Source organism: Bos javanicus, chromosome 2 (genome assembly GCF_032452875.1).
Source record: "Bos javanicus breed banteng chromosome 2, ARS-OSU_banteng_1.0, whole genome shotgun sequence".
Classification (NCBI taxonomy): Eukaryota; Metazoa; Chordata; class Mammalia; order Artiodactyla; family Bovidae; genus Bos; species Bos javanicus.
Window position 1 is genome coordinate 106,013,545 of NC_083869.1, and position 17,258 is coordinate 106,030,802.

Genomic DNA, 17,258 nt, shown 5'->3' on the forward strand with positions numbered 1-17,258 from the left:
CATCTAATATCACCCTAACAAGTACAGTAAGTAAAAGCACACGTGCAAAACATTAAATGTAAATGGGGAGAAAATAGATGTAGGAAATGGGCCTGAATACCTTCAATTTGGAGAAGGCAATGGCACCCCACTCCAGTACTCTTGCCTGGAAAATCCCATGGGTGGAGGAGCCTGGTAGGCTGCAGTCCATGGGGTAGCTGAGGGTCGGACACGACTGAGCGACTTCACTTTCACTTTTCATTTTCATGCATTGGAGAAGGAAATGGCAATCCACTCCAGTGTTCTTGCCTGGAGAGTCCCAGGGACTGGGGAGCCTGGTGGGCTGCTGTCTATGGGTCGTGCACGAGTGAAGTGACTTAGCACCTTCAGTTCACAAAATTATGGACTCAAGGTACATTTTTATAACTTAGGTACCAAGAGATAAAGATGCATTTTATTTCTATAAAGTCTCAAAATAAACAAAAGAGGAGCTGAAAGGAACGATTTGGTAGGAAGTGGGATTATATGAATTAGCAGTTTATATGAATTAGAAGACAGGATAATCTCTGAAGCTGATCACTGAGAAACAGGAATATAGCATGGGAGAGGAAATCACAAACAAAACTCCAAAACAGAGTTAAAGAATATGCTGTTGTTGTTCAGTCGTATCTGACTGCTTGTGACTGCATGGACTGCAGCACCCGCTGGCTTCCCCGGTAGCTCAGATGGTAGAGACTCTGCCTGCAATGCAGGAGACCTGGGTTCACTCCCCGTGTCAGAAAGATCCCCTGGAGAAGGAAATGGCAACCCACTCCAGTGCCTGAAAAATCCCATGGACAGAGGAGCTTGGTGGGCTACAGTCTGTGGGGTCAGAAGAATCCGACACAACTGAAGCGACTTAATACACACAGCAGCATGCCAGTCTCCTCTATCCTCCACTATCTCCCAGAGTTTGCTCAAATTTATGTCCACTGAATCACTATGCTATAGACCTAAAACTAACACAATGTCGTAAACCAGCTATGTGCATGAGTGTGTGCTCAGTCAGGACTTGCTCTTTTATGACCCCATGGACTGTAGCCTGCCAGGCTCCTCTGTCCACGGAACTTTTCAGGCAAGAATACTGGAGCGGGTTGCCATTTTCTTCTCCAAAGGATCTACCCAACCCAGGGATCAAACCCACATCTCTTGCCTCTCTTGCATGGCAGGAAATTCTTTGCCAGCTGAGCCACCAGGGAAGCCCAAATCAACCATACTTCAATTTAAAAAAAGAAAAATCAACAAGTTAAAGCTCCGTGTGGATAAAGGGCCAGGATAAAGAAGACTGGAGCAGGGCTCTAGGGTCAGCTTCATAAGCATGCGATCCGTACATGCAAAGAGCCCTGCGTTCAGAAGAGCCTCATGCTTGTTTTAATGTCCTCTGTCAACGTAATGCCATTCTCAATGAGTGTATCAGTGAACCTGTGTTTCCTAAGTCTAGTGCAATGGGCCCGTGGAGCAGGCCTGTGAGCAGAGAAGACTCAGCAACAAGATTGTCCCCGATTTCCTACCTCACACACACATACAGCTGTTGGCAATGCCACATGAGCCCAGAATCCAGTGGATGCACTATGCGCGGGAATTCAGCAAGACTAAAAGTGAGTATGACGTAAGCACACTCTGTCGATGACTGGATAATCAGGACACTGACAGCCATGAGAGGCCACACCTTCGATTGAATGAGAATTTGCTTTGAACTCAGAAAAAGGCAGTGGTATTCTAAGAAACCAACCAAGGAACCAATCACATGGTTTTCTTATTTGTGTCTCCTTTCACTATTTATGCTGAAAATGACAACATAGAAGGAAAAAAAAGAGATGAGAGAGGAGCCCATCAAAGGCATTCTTTATTTTTTGAAGATTTTTTTTTTACATTTTTTAAATTGAAGGATAGTTAACAATGTTGTGTTCATTTCTGGTGTGCAACAAAGTGAAATATATACCTTCTTTTTCATATTCTTTTCCATTATAGGTTATGACGAGATATTGAATATATAGTTCCCTGTGTGATACAGTAGGGCCTTGTTGTTCATCTATTTTACATATAGTAGGATGCATTTGTTAATTCCAAACTCCCAATTTATCCCTCCTTTGCCTTCCCCCTTTGGTAACTAAAACTTTGTTTTCTGCTTGTGAATTTGTTTCTGTTTTATTAAAAAAAAATAAATTCATTTGCCTCATAAATTATATTCCACATATAAGTGATATCATATAATATTTGTGTTTCCTATTTGACTTAACTTCACTTAGTATAATAATCTCTGCTGCTGCTGCTGCTAAGTCGCTTCAGTCGTGTCCGACTCTGTGCGACCCCAGAGACGGCAGCCCACCAGGCTCCCCGGTCCCTGGGACTCTCCAGGCAAGAACACTGGAGTGGGCTGCCATTTCCTTCTGCAATAATAATAATCTCTAGGTCCATCCATACCGCTGCAAACAGCATCATTTCATTCTTTATTATGACTGAATAGCATTCTATTGTTTACATTTTTATCACATTCTCTTTATCCATCCAACTGTCAATGGGTATTTAGGTTGCTTCCGTGTCTTGGTTATTGTGAATAGTACTGCTATGAAGTTGGGGTGCAGGTATCCCTTTGAACTGGTGTTTTCTCCAGATGTATGCCCAGGAGTGGAATCGCTGAATCATACGTTAACTTATTTTTAGTTTTTTAAGGAAAGTCTATACTGTTCTCCATTGGAGAAGGCGATGGCACCCCACTCCAGTACCCTTGCCTGGGAAATCCCATGGACGGAGGAGCGTGGTGGGCTGCCGTTTATGGGGTCGCACAGAGTCGGACACGACGGAAGCGACTTAGCAGCAGCAGCAGCAGCATACTGTTCTCCATAGTGACTGCACCAATTTACATTCTCACCAACAGTGGAGGAGGTTCCTTTTTTTCCACAACCTCTCCAGCATTTGTTTGTGAGCTTTTAAAAGATGGTCATTTTGACTGGTGTGAGGTGATGACACCTCTTTGTCGTTTTCACTTTCATTTCTCTGATAATTAGTGATGAAAGGCATTCTTCATTTGTTACTATATTTTCTATTTCTACCATTTTCATTTGATTTTTCCGTAGTTTCCATCTTGCTTATGTCAGATGAACCTCAAAAACATATTGCTAAATAAAAGATTACATAGTTTATGATCCCATTTACATAGCATTCCCGAAAAGGCACAGCTATAAAGACAGAAAACAGAGCAGTGGTTTCTAGGGTCTGGGAGTGACAGCAGAGAACTGACTACAAAGAAAAGCAAGGGAACTTTGGGAGTGAGGAAATATTACATATTTTCATTACAAAAGCACATAGGTTAGTAAAAATTCATAGACCTGTACGCCTAAATTAGTGAATTTGACTGTTCTACAAATTATGTGTCAATAAATCTAATTTTTTAAAAAATACATAGAAATGCCTGCCATTACACATACCCTGGAAGTGCTAGAATTTAAGAAACTGTCAGTGTTAAGTGCTGATGGAGATGGAGAGCAATGGGGATCCTCTTACACTATTGGTAGGAGTGTAAATTCCTACAAGGGATTTGGAAAATCATTTGACAATGTCAATTGAAGGTGAACATATTAATACCCACTTGACTCTGCCATTCCATTTCTAGATTATTAGCCCTTGACCCAGCCATTCTATTTCTAGGTTCACATCCAGAAAGACATTCCTAAGAGTGAACATCAACAGTACAAAGATGTGTATAGAGTTTTATTCATGGTAGTCCAAAACTGGAAACAATACAATATACTTACTAATTCACTGAACTCTACATTTATTATGCACTTGAGTTTGTATTCTTTACTGAATATATTTTATGCTCTTCTATATAAAAAAACACATTCTGTAGCAAAGTTTGCAAAGCCCTTCGTGCTTGGCCCCACCCACCTCCACAGCCTAGGTTCCCTGTCTACAACCCTTGCCCCAGACACGCTCATCCACAGACACTATGGCCTTTGACCCTCACGCCTTTGCACACCCTTCCAGCTGTCTGGATATTCTTCCACCAGTCCCACGGAATACTCTTCATCTGCGTGGAAACCTTCAACTTCTACTTCAAAACCCAAACCAAATATTACCTCCTTTTCCCACTGCTTTTGTGGTCAACCTTGTAACTATCATGGTTCCTGTGGGTGTGTCATTTAGCATGCTGATGTGTTGCAAGGATCATATGCTGAGGTTCAAGGTTTAATGGAAGTTGACTCATCCGCCATCTTGGACCTGCTGCTGCTGCTGCTAAGTCGCTTCAGTCGTGTCCGATTCTGTGCGACCCCATAGACGGCAGCCCACCAGGCTCCCCTTCCCTGGGATTCTCCAGGCAAGAACACTGGAGTGGGTTGCCATTTCCTTCTCCAATGCATGAAAGTGAAAAGTGAAAGTGAAGTTGCTCAGTCGTGTCCGATTCTTAGCGGACCGCATGGACTGCAGCCCATCAGGCTCCTCCATCCATAGGATTTTCCAGGCAAGAGTACTGGAGTGGGGTGCCATTGCCTTCTCCGCTTCTTGGACCTAGTTGGTCCTAGTCAATTTATGACGCTGTGTCGGGCTATGTCATTCCCTTAAAGGTTGCACCCCGTCCCCTTCCGGTCTCACTAGGAGCTCCGTGCACATCCTTCTAAGTCTCTGTTCACACTGTTGCCACTGTTTCAGTGTGCCCGGGATGCTCACAGCCCCTAAGTATCACCAGAGAAAACTACACTCGCTACATTGACTCTCGAAAGCCACCCTCTATTCCCCCATGCGCCCTGTTCCTGGGCATCTCTCACAAAGGGAACCTGACACTGGGAAGACCTCAAACATTTTTCAACTAGGATAATGCACTGGGCACTTCTCTGGCCTTCTGGCTTCTGCTCGCAGTGCCACCACCATGCGCCACCAGGGGGCGACATCCCCTTTCAAATGCCTCTACATCCGCCATTCTTTTTTTTTTTTTTTAATTGGAGGATACTTACTTTATAACCTTGTGATGGCTTCTGCCATACTCCAACATGATCCAGCCACAGGCACACACATGTCCCCTTCCTCTTAAACGTCCCTCCCCACTCCACCCCTCTAGGTCGTCACAGAGCACCAGCTTTGGATTCCCTGCATCATACAGCAAATTCCCACTGGCTACCTATTCTACATATGGTCAACCCTGAACATTCATTGGAAGGACTGATGCTGAAGCTGAAGCTCCAATAATCTGGCAACCTGATGAGAAGAGCCGACTTACTGCAAAAGACCCTGATGCAGGAAAAGACTTAGGGCAGGAGGAAAAGGGGGCAACGGAGGGTGAAATAGTTGGATGGCATCACCAACTCGATGGACATGAGTTTGAACAAACTCTGAGAGATGGTGAAGGACAGGGAAGCCTGGTGTGATGCAGTCCATGGGGTTACAAAGAGTTGGACACAACCGAGAAACTGAACAACGATGTATGTTTCAATACTATTCTCTCAAGTCATCCCACCCTCTCCCTCCCCGTCTGAAACTAAAAGTCTGTTTTCATGTCTGTGTCTCCTTTGCTGCCCTGCAAATAGGATCATCAGAACCATCTTTCTTTAATCCATTTTGAGTTTATTTTTTAAGTTTACATTCTTAAAACCAATGTCTTCCCAGGATCAGGGCAGAGACAGCAGGGAGGCCAAATGTCCACTTTCATCTTCTGGGAAAAAAAGAGAGGATTTTGGACAAGACGACTGGCCTCACTGCCCCCAACAGGATGCTGGGCTGATTCAGACACTAAACTGTGACGTCCACGGGCGTGAGCTGCCTGCCTGTGGCTTCACCTTCCCTGCTTCCCATGAGGGCAGTTCTCTCCTATCGAGTCCAGGAGCATCTCCAGCCCCTCTGGAGTCAGCAGAGGTGACCCCACCCCTCAGCCCTGTCTCATGGCCCTCCTGTCTCAGGCAGGGTAGGAAGACCCCATACTGACCTTCTGGCATCCCCTCTTTGAGAATGACCCCACTCCCTCTGTAAGCCTGCTTCCCTGTGCCATGCATAGTTAAGCCTGGATTCTTCCCAGATGCATCCTGGAGATCATGTCAAGTCTGGCCGGCCTCTTGATGCTGTTGTAGGGTCTTTATCACTGGCTCTTTGGACCAGCCAGGCTCAGAGTTCAAGTGACCTGTGGAAAGTCCCTTCCCCTCCCTGAGCTTGGCTGTCTTGCTTGCAAAGGGCACGGTGAGATGAGATGGTCACCAGGTCACATGAGCCCTGAGTCTTCTCTCTAAGTTCTATCCTTACTCTCTCTCCCTCCCTCCTTCCCTCCCTTTGACTCTTCTCTGATTTCACAAGGGTTTCTGCCTTCTCAGGACCCTGCCTTTAAAGGAATCCTGCCTCTACCCTATCTATATGTTTCTAGATATGCCCATAGTCTTTAGAACAGATAGAGGTGAGTTTTTATTAATTCAATTGTCACCTTCTTTGAGCTTTGGTTTGCTTATCTGTGAAATGGGGGTGACAGTGACCACCTAGTTGAGGGTTTTGTACATGAGATCCTGTGCATCTCCCACAGGACTTGGCATAACATAGGCAGTCAATAAATGTCACTTCACTCTCAATATTCCACATGAGCACAGAGCTAGACACTACATACAGAATCACTAATATTCATGCACCTTTGTCAGGGAGTCATTACTGTGCATTTTATAGACAAGGAAACTGAGGCACAGAGAGGGAAACCTGGCCCAGGGACCATGAGCTGAAACAGCTCCTAATTACAAGGACCTGAAGGCTGAGCGCCCGAAGAATTTTGAACTGTGATGTTGGAGAAGATTCTTGAGAGTCCCTTGGACTGCAAGGAGATCCAACCAGTCCATTCTAAATATCAGTCTTGGGTGTTCTTTGGAAGGACTGATGCTAAAGCTGAAACTCCAGTACTTTGGCCACCTCATGCGAAGAGTTGACTCATTGGAAAAGACTCTGAGGCTGGGAGGGATTGGGGGCAGGAGGAGAAGGGGACGACAGAGGATGAGATGGCTGGATGGCATCACCGACTCGATGGACATGAGTTTGAGTGAACTCCGGAAGTTGGTGATGGACAGGGAGGCCTGGCGTGCTGTGATTCATGGGGTCACAAAGAGTCGGACACGACTGAGCGACCAAACTGAACTGAACTGAAGGCTCGTCCTCCTCAACCCCTGACTCTGCCTCCACATTTCACAGGCCAGTGAAAGAAGAGTTCTCTCATCTTCGTTTCGCACTTAGTTTATCAGAACTTTGATCCTGCCTGTGTAGAGGCACCCACCACCCCTCCTTTTTAAGGAAAAGAGGTTTATTCACTTACTTATTTTTTCTTTTCCATCAGATTCAGCTTCTCTTTCATGAAGACCTGGGGCCCTTTGGTGAGATCAGAGGCCTGAGAGTGCTGGAGAGAAATGTATGTGTTTATTCTCACTCTCTTCATGGGGGTCACTGACTGTGAAGAAGAGGGAAGTAAACTAACCAAGTCCCGGGGGATGTCAATGCCTGTTCCTGGTTCTCAGATCCAGACCCCTGAGGACTGGAAGCAGCTGTTTTCTGTCTTTGTGAGGGCTGGACTCTCCAGAAAAATGCTTGCACAGAAGGAGGAGGCATGAGGGTGAGCAGAAGAAAATTTCAAGAGTGTCAGATCCTTCTAAAGGGCCAAGGGAACAGAACATTGCATTGTTGGCCTGGGAGAGACACTCATCTGCTTGACAACTTGATGGAGACATAAACTTCAGGCTGACTGCAGGGGGATGGGCTGATTGGCCTTGCAGACCTAGGGAGTAAGAACACAGGGATGGGTCATGCAGGACTGTGTGAAGGCACCCAGAGATGTCATCTGTCCCGGGGGGCCGAGTTAAAGAAGAAGACATGGAGGATCTGAGAAGGAACTTTTCTTGGCCAGCCACTGGTCTAACCAAATCTCCTGGCTGCTTTTCCAATGCCCTTTCCACTGAGCCACACTCTGGGGCCACACTTCACCGGCTCCTGCCACCACTGGCCACCTCCATGGTCTCCAGTCCCACCACTGGTAAGTTATGAGGCTGGGGACCACTCCAATCTGCAGGGTGGAGAAGGAGAGGGGGATGACTGATGCTGGAAACAGAGGCCACCAGCTATCCATCCCCACCACCTCCTGGAGCTTTCAATAAACAGCCTGCCTCTAAGTGGTCAATTACGCTCAGCTTCCGGCTTTCAACCCACCGTGTCCCTTAAGCCTTGGAAGTTGGCTCTGCTGGCAGCCCACTGTGACCTCTTCCAGGTGCTCCGAGTGCCTGCAGTGCCCCCATTGCCCACTGGAGGGAGCGCTAGGCCCGCGACCGCACTAAGAAGTCATTGCCCAGTGTGGACTAGCGTAAGAATCCCAGCCCTGGCTGGACTTTCCAAACTCCTTCAGCCCTCCCTGCCCAAAGCCTAAGCCCCTCCTGCCCCTGCCCCAAGGTCCCTGGGAAGAGAGGTTCCCCTGGTCTCCACGCCCCAAGAGGGAGCATGGGCAGCAGTAACAGCCAAAGCCCTGTCTACCTCCTTGGGTCAAAGCCCTGTCTATCTCCTTGGGTCGGGGCTGGGAGGGATCGCTGGGAAACAGAGGACGGGATGGGAAACGCGAGAAAGAGAGAATATGCAGATAGGAAGGGATAGGTGAAGGAGCTAGACAGGCAGGGCGAATCCAGATGAGGGCCTGCCACCCTCCTCTGGTGTCTGTGTCCCCTCCTTCCCTGCCTGTTCACCTGGTCCAGCCAGTCTCCTTAACAGCAATCCAGGACTTGGGGTTAGTAGAGGCTGGACCAGCGAGCTCCTGGAGCAGGAAGCCAAGAAGAGGAAGTGGGTGAGATGGCTGTAATGCCACCCGAGCCCACACAAAGGCTAACACTGCCGCTCACCTGGTTCTCACCTCTCTTATCTCCACGTGGGATAGAGTTCGCGGGCTTTAGTCACTGGAGGCATATCATTGAGTACAGGCTTCTCCTTCCCCCATTGACCCTGCTGATACCACTGCTTAGGTATCAGGAAGCCTCTCCTGAAAGGCTACCCCCAGGGGGCTTCAGATTTCCAGGACAAATCGCCTTCCTTCTCGTCTCTACCCGCCTCACCTCGACTTCTGATACAGGTGAAAGCCAGGCCAACAGAACCAGCTGGAAGCAGAGAGCAGCACTCAGGAAAAGAAGTTAGCAGTGGGTCGAAGTCAAGGTTTTTGCAAAGCCGTCCACACTTGCTGTTTTTCTCCTCTTCCTGGCCACCTGATGAGAAGAGCTGACTTATTAGAAAAGACCCTGATGCTGGGAAAGATTGAAGGCGGGAGGAGAAGGGGGCAACAGAGGATGAGATGGTTAGATGACATCACCGACTCAATGGACATGAGTTTGAGCAAGCTCCGGGAGATGGTGAAAGGCAGGGAAGCCTGGCCTGCTGCAGTCCATAGGGTCGCAAAGAGTCAGACACGACTGAGTGACTGAACAACAGCAATCACTAATCAGGTCACCAGTTCTACGCCTGTTGTGAGCCTTTTTGAGCCAGGTGCTACGCTAAGCCTCCTCCTCAGCCCGCGGCCCCACCACCCGACCGTCGCTCTTTTCCCAAGGGAAAAAAGCGACTTTCTCATCGTCAATCAATAACCTTCTCTGCGGCTCTTTCGACTTGATTCCAAGGGAGAACTGGACTGTTGACCAGCCATTTCCTCCTTCTAGAAGCTCTCACTCCTTTCACCTACTGAGACAGCAGTCCATCCAGGCTCACCGCCTTCCTTCTGAGAACTCTTACCTTCTTCATGGCACCCTCTTCCTATAACCCTCTGCACCGAAAGGATGAGAAACTGTGAATTGTGTCCAATACCTGGGGCTTCGAGAGCACCCAGGCATTGAGACAGGTCCATCTGGACTTCAAGTCCCCAGTCCAGGGGCTCAGCCTGAGACGTCCATCATCTGGTCTGGGGGGCCTGGGAGTCAGGCTGCTCTCTCTACAGTAGTTCCTGCACCACACGTGGAGCACAGGGACCTCTATGCTGTTGTCCCAGTCCTAATCCTTCATATCTTGTCCCTTCTGTAAGGACAATGTTGAGAAGTCCATGTAGCAAATCTCCCCCTTCCCCCAGGCCCTTTCTTTTTCCTTTCTCCAGTCCAGGCAAGAACTTGGATGGTCCCCAACTTGTGTCAGGCACTCACTGCAGCACAACCTGCTACATCCTGGGAGGAAGCAGTCAAGGTGTCCGAGTACAGACACGGCCGCTGGGGGCTACCCCGGTAAGTCAGGCTCTTCTTGTGACAGAGGGGGACCGTTGGGCTGCACAGCCACCCCACCTGGAATCTGCTCTGACTTTGAATCTTTACCTCCTGCCCTTCAGGTCCATTGCCCAGTAAACATTCCCACCTGGAATTCTCAGAGCTGCTCTTCTCAACGTGACCAACTTCCGACACTCTGCTCGGGGTGTCATCAGGGTTCAAGCAGCTGTTCTCAACCCTCCTCCTTCCTTCACCCCTACGCCTGATCACTGGTTGAACTTTTCCACTTCTACCTGCTTAGCCTCCCCCGGGTGTGGTCCTAGAAAGAAGCATGGAGTCACCCCTCACCTCCTGCCGCTGAAACAACAGAGGAGCTCTGCTTCCCTCTGGCATCAGAATGTGAGTCAGAAGAGCTGCTCCCCAGACCCAATCTCCTCTTCTTCCTTTAGGAATAAGCCCCTGGTTGGGCTCATGCCTGCACAGCTTAAAAGTGACATTTCCCAGCAGCTAGTTGAATCCATGTGACAATACTGGCCACAGGCAACTGAGCAGGAAACAATGTGTATGGTGGAAACAATGTATTATGTCAGTAAGAAGAAGGGCATGCCCTTTCCTTCCTCTTTTCCTGCTTTCCACTGCTGGAATGCGGTTGCAATGGCAGGAGCTGGAGCGACCATAATGGACCATGTATTGAGGATGGCAGAGCAACAAAACGGAAGGACCTGGGATCCCTGGACAGCTCCATGGCAGGAGCTATAATACAAGCCAGAGCCTTTGCTTGAGAGAGAAATAAATTTTTATCTCATGTAAGTGTTTGCTCATTTGAAATCTATTCTAGAAGCTGAACCGATATGTTAAATGATACAGAACTAAAGAGATCTTAAGTCCATTTATGTAGAATTTTCCAGCTATGAGATCTTGAGCAAACCTCTTAATCTTTCTAAGCTTTCATTTCCCTAGCTGTATACCTATTCCCCCGGGTCATTTTATCAACAAATAAATGAGATAACATCTAATACAATATCTCATAAAACACCTAACCTATAGTTGGGGTTCAACAGATGTTGAAACAGACAGCCCAGTCATCTTTGCAAAATGCCAACCTGATCCTAACACCCTGTTGGTTAAAAACCTTCAAAAAACTTCCACTGTTTTTATGACAAACACCAAACAGTTCACATGACCGAATAAGCCCCGCCTCACCCGTCCACCCTTTCTGATCCAACCTCCCCCTCACCCAGCTCCAAGGGTTACACTGACCTTGTTGTCACCTCACTCCTTCCACAAACACTGATAGAGGGCTTCCCGCGTACCAGACACTGTGCTGGGCCTTTAGATACAGACCTGGGTCCTTGCTCTTAGGGACTTAATAGTCCAATGAGGGAGTGAGAAAATATATACATAAATAATAAACCTGGCTAACATGGATGACCATTTGCTGGTGGCCAGCTGCTGTTTCAAGCTGTTTTTACAAGTCTATACTTACAAGTCTAATTCTTACAACAACCTCCCACTATTACTATCCCACATTTACAAATGTGGGAACTGCAAGGTCAAGGAGCCGGCCAAAGGTTGCTTGACTAGTACAGCCAGAGCTAAAATTTGAACTCAGGCAGTCTGACACCACAGCCTGTGCACATAACTACTTTTCTACCTGGCCTCCAAAGAAGTGGCAAGTGACACTGTCAAAGGCATTCCCCAGGGGAGGTACAAGGGTTCAGACCCACACGCCCCCTCCCGCCCCTGGATGTGCTCTTGGCACGTGCTATTCCCTCGCCTGAAACACCTTACTCCCCTCACTGCCCAAGTCCACTCCTACTCACCCTTTGGACCTTAACATTCAGAAACTGTCGCTTCCTAAGGGACACCTTCTTGGCTCTCCCAGACCATCCACATCTATTTACGAACTCTGGCCACATGGTGTACCTTCCCTCCAGGGCATTTATCACATTGTGATACTACGTTTGCTGATGCTTTATAGGTGATCCCTGCTCTCCCTTCCCCACTGCCCCTAGGCTGGGATGCTACAATATGAAAAAAACACCCCAGGATTGCTCAGCGCCTCACATATAGATGCTCAATGAATATTTGGTGAATTAAGGAATTGGAGTGACTGACTTACCCAAGGTGGCCCTGAGGTTTCCACGGCTGTAAGGCTTTCTTCATCGCTCCTGGTGGTCTCCTGCCCTCCTCAAGGCCTCCCCACCACGTGCCCCTACTCCTGAAATCTCCAAACACCTGAGTCCCCAAGGGAGGGCCCGTGATGCTGCCATCAGACTGTGCTCAGGCAGGATCTGGTGCTGGAGGAGGGTGGCGGAGGGGGGCTGGTGACTGTACGGACACCTCACACTTTCCCAGGACCTAACCCTGGAATGTGAGGTTTCCCAGGACCAAGCAGGAGTCAGGGGATGAAGCGGGGGTTGAGAGGAGGGACACAGAACCCGGACATCCTGTCCAGATGACCAAAGATGATCTCTAAAACCCCATAAAAGCTGGAGCCACGGAGGCGGCTGACCACCATCCCCTAAGAGCTGCGGTCTGGAGTCAGGAGACGGTGAGATCGATATCGTTCGGGAGGCTTTCAGCTACAAGTCCTCTCTGCTGCCAAGTCTCCCCAGAGGCCTGAGGAAATGTGTGGAGGAGGCAAGAGGCACAAGAAAAGGCAGGGAAATGCATATTCCTAAAGGGCCAACAGCCCAGTAGCAGACCAAGGGACATGCTCCACGCCACACACAGTCTCAGTCCTCACACCTCCGGGGAAGGTGCTAGCCCATTTTACAGATGAGGAAACTGGGGCCCAGAGGAGGAAAAAAACCTCTTTGAGATCCCAGCAAAGCCAGAACCAAACCCAGCCGAGCCTGGCTCTGAGGCCAGCAGGCGCCGAGGCAGGAAACCTCGGCGGTTCTCAGTGGCTGCAGGGTCCTGCCACACCTGCACTACCGGCTCCGGCCGGAAGAGGGGGCGCTCCCAGGCTAAGCCCGCAGCCTGGCCGGGGATGGAGACTGGGAGGGGGCCCCTCGCCCTCGCAGGAACCCGGACCTCAGCCCGCCCAAAGCATCCTTTCCCTTAGCGACAGCCCTCTCTCCCATGACCTCCCTGCGGCCCTCACCTATGGCACTGGACGCCCAGCGAGGGCTGACCGTCTCCTCCAAGAGAGGCCACTGCACACTGGACAGCCAGCACCCCATCCTCCTCACGCCGTCTCTTCTCCAGCCAAGCTCTTCTCCCCCCGCTGCAGCTCGCTCAGGTGCTATGTGCGGTATGCACCCGGCCCTCCGGTGTGTCTGACCCACCGAACCCACCCGGGGTGCTCTCTCCCCTCTCTGATTGTGCCGGCTCTGCTAATTAACGCAGCAAGGGGTGGGCTCACGGTGGGAGCGGCCCTGGCCCATCGCTGGCCTGGTACCCCTGGGCCTGAACGCTCACTAGAGAGTTGGAAAGAAGGAAGGAATAGAGATGCCTACTGTGGAGACTCAGCACAGCCCAAGGGGCCAAGTCTATTAAGTGTGTGTGTGTGTGTGTGTGTGTGTTCCTACACTTACTGTCGGTGTTTTTAGAAGCAGTGTATCCTTTCCACATTTTGAAATGTTTAGAAACTGTTGAGACTAATAGTCATTTTCACCAATTAATGAGGGAACTCTAGTTCTTGAAAAGGAGGCCGACTTTGATCTGGGCTTGCCCAGTGGCTAAGTGGCAAAGAATCTGTCTATAGTGCAGGAGCCATGGGAGACACGGGTTGGATCCCTGGGTTGGGAAGATCCCCTGGAGGAGGGCGTGACAACCCACTCCAGTGTTCTTGCCTGAAGAATCCCATTGACAGAGGAACCTGGCAGGGTACCAGCAAGGAGGAACTCCAGGGCTCCTGGAGTTCGATTCTCCAAGCCCTTCCCTCCCCATCACTGTCTGTCTATGGGCCCTAGAGGGCACATTCCCTCCAGAGACTGGCCCTTAGGAGGGTTGGGAACAGCCCAGCCTGGGTGCAGGGGAGGGATGCTTGGATGGCATTCTGCCCCAAGGAGAAGGGATGTGGGGAAGGGCTGACCATGGGAAGCCCACGTCCATCCAGGGGGTCCTCTCCCCACTCTGCTCTCCCCCCGCCAACCCATCTCCAGTGCACACACACCTGCCGTGGAAGAGTCCACCTAAGGAGTGCTGCCTGTAGAATTCCTGGGGAGAGATGGAAGACCCCAGTGCCTCTGCTGGACCTCAGACCAATTGACTCACCCTCTGGGGGGGACCCAGGCTTTGCTCCTTTTCAGCCCAGTCTGACACTGAGTGCGAGACTCCTCACCTTCAGTCCCCAGCCCCACTCCCTGCCCCTCCTGCCCTCCCCTCAGCTGATATTCCTGGCCCTTCCCGGGTCATACTCTGCTAACTCCCTGCACCGTCTGCTGCAACAGGAGTTCCTGCTCACCAGGGCTGGGCCTCACCCCAAAGAGGGCCCCGTCTCTGCAGGGACTCCAGAATCCCATCAGCAGGGCAGGCCCAGGGTGAGGCCTAGGGTGATTCAGCCCTGTGGAGACCCAAACAGGAGCACTGCAGTCCTGACATTTCAGGAGGTGCCGAGGCAAGGCCTGGGCTCTGTGTCTCAGGCCCTGGGGTCGTTCCCAGCTGATACCAGCTGACCGATCACACAGTCCCAGCTGTGTGGTGCTCGGACTTCAGTGGCTGTGCAGGCTTCCTGGGGGTCTTCTTAACATGAAGATTCTGGTCCGCAGGTCTGAGGTGGGACTAAGAGCTCCCACCCTTCTAATAAGCTCCCAGCCGATGCTTAGGCTGACAGAGCGTGGGCTACACTTTTTACAAGAAATGAGATTTTTAGAATTCTGCTCCATGTTGCATGGCAGCCTGGATGGGAGGGGGTTTGGGGGAGAGGGGATACATGTATTTGCATGGCTGAGTCCCTTGGCTGTTCACTTGAAACTATCACAACATTGTGAATCAGCTATCCCGATACAAAATAAAAAGTTCCCCAAAAAATTAAAAATTTAAAAAAAAGCGAGAAAGTCCTTTAGGTTTTCCATGTACTAAGGTGGGTCATGAGCAGCCACCTCCCCACCCCTCGCTCAGCTGCAGCCCTTTGCCGTCCTCAGGGGCACCAGGAGCACAGCTGGCCCCACCCTGGCTCACCGTTTAGTTCCCTCCGAGCCAGGCTAGCTCAGCCAGGCGCACAAGCCTGGTTCTCGTCCCCTGTACCAGGCCCAGCCTCAGGCACCCACATGGCTCCACAGCTGGGTAGCATCAGGGGGTGCCCTCCATCACACACCAGGAGCCCTGGGCCACTCCCTGGGGAGCCACCGCAACTGCCCAGCCCTTGACCTCCTCCTGCCTGAGCAGTGCCATCAGTCTGCTCTCCTGCCTGCCCATTGCTCATCAGCCCATCTTTTCCGTCTTTTCCTTCTGATGAGAACCCTGAGCAGAGGAAGAGGTGTGAGCCAGGAAGTCAGCTCCCTGGGTTCTTAACCTGGCTCTGCCACTTGGCAATGTTATGGTTTCGTGCATTCTCTGAACCCCCGTGAACCTGTTTCTTTCTCTGTAAAGTGAAGACAAGGACACAGCCCTTATCTCACTGGGTGTGTGCCCGTGAGAAATACACACAGTGCCCAGCACTTCGCAGGTGTGCTAAATGCTGGCCGTCCCCAGTAGTGACAAGCATCAGCTCTGCCCAGTTAGAAGCTACGTGACCTCTCGCAGCCTCAGTTTCCTTGTTTGGCGTGCAAGTGTGACAACTCCTGCCATGTGGGTCCTTTGGGAAGATGAGACAGAATGAAGCCTAGCGCAGGGTAGGGGTGCAGTGCATGCTAATCCCCTGTCACAGGTGGGGTATCTGTGTGCCCACATGTCCTCGACCCTGAGAGCGGCAGTTCTCGAAGTCTAGTCTGGGACTTCAGGGATTCCCTGAGACCCTTTCAGAGGTATTGTAAAGTCAAAACTATCAAAGGTAATTTCTACTTGTCTTTTTCACTCTCCTTTTCCCACGAGTGTATGGTGGAGTTTTCCAGGGGAGCGAACATGTAATATCACAACACAGGGAGTACAGGAGTAGATAGGAGAGTCCAGCTGGCTTCTGCTAAGCCAGGCATGAAAGAGGCTTTTCAGAAATGCTAAACAGTGTCTTCCTTCTCACTCACTCCTTTTAGTTTTAGAGAAGATCATTTTTCATAAAAATGTTGTTTATGGGAACATGTGGTGAGTTTAATATTGCTGTGGAAGAGAATAAACATTTTTAAATGTTTTCAGTTTTAACTCATAATATGGCAACTATAGAAAGAGATAACCCATGTGAACAAAAGTTCTTTGAGGTCCTCAGTGATTTTTTAAAAATTGTTTGTTCATTTATTTATGGCCTCACTGGCTCTTCACTGCTGCACACGGGCTTTCTCTAGTTGCAAAGCGGGAGCTACTCTCTAGCTGCAGTGAGTGAGATTCTCATTGCAGTGGCTTCTCCTGTGTCAGAACACAGGCTCTAAGGCACGTGGGCTCAGTAGGCATATGGGCTTAGTTACCCCACAGCATGTGGAATCTTCCTGGACCAGGAACCGAACCTGTGTCTCCTGCATTAGCAGGTGGATTCTTGACCAGTGAGCCACCAGGGAAGTCCTCCTCAGTAATATTTTTAAATGTAAAGGAGTCCTTAGACCACAGAGTTTGAAAAGGCTGCCATGTGCTGGCCACATGGGGGTCTCAGCACACACTCGCCCAAATCAGCTCATCCGAGCTCAAATCAACTCAACAGGGACCTACAGTTGATGTTCTGTATGAGTCTCTGAGATCTCCCAAGGAGCGCTGCACTGTGCTAGCATGCCACACTGCAAACCTTCTGAATTGCAGAGAATTGACCCAGGACCACAAGACTGGGTGTCCAAGTGAGACACACACCTGCTATCTAATTGGCAGCCAGAGCTTTTCCTAGCAGCCTCTGTTCCTGCATCCTCTGATCAACCTCGCCCCTTCAGGGACCAGCCCCGCCCCGTTCCCAGCCCCAGTGGTTCAGAAGGTGCCACAGACAGTCACATGACCCAGACCCAGCGGAGAGGTTGGTTCAGAACCCAATGACCCAGAACTACGTGACCC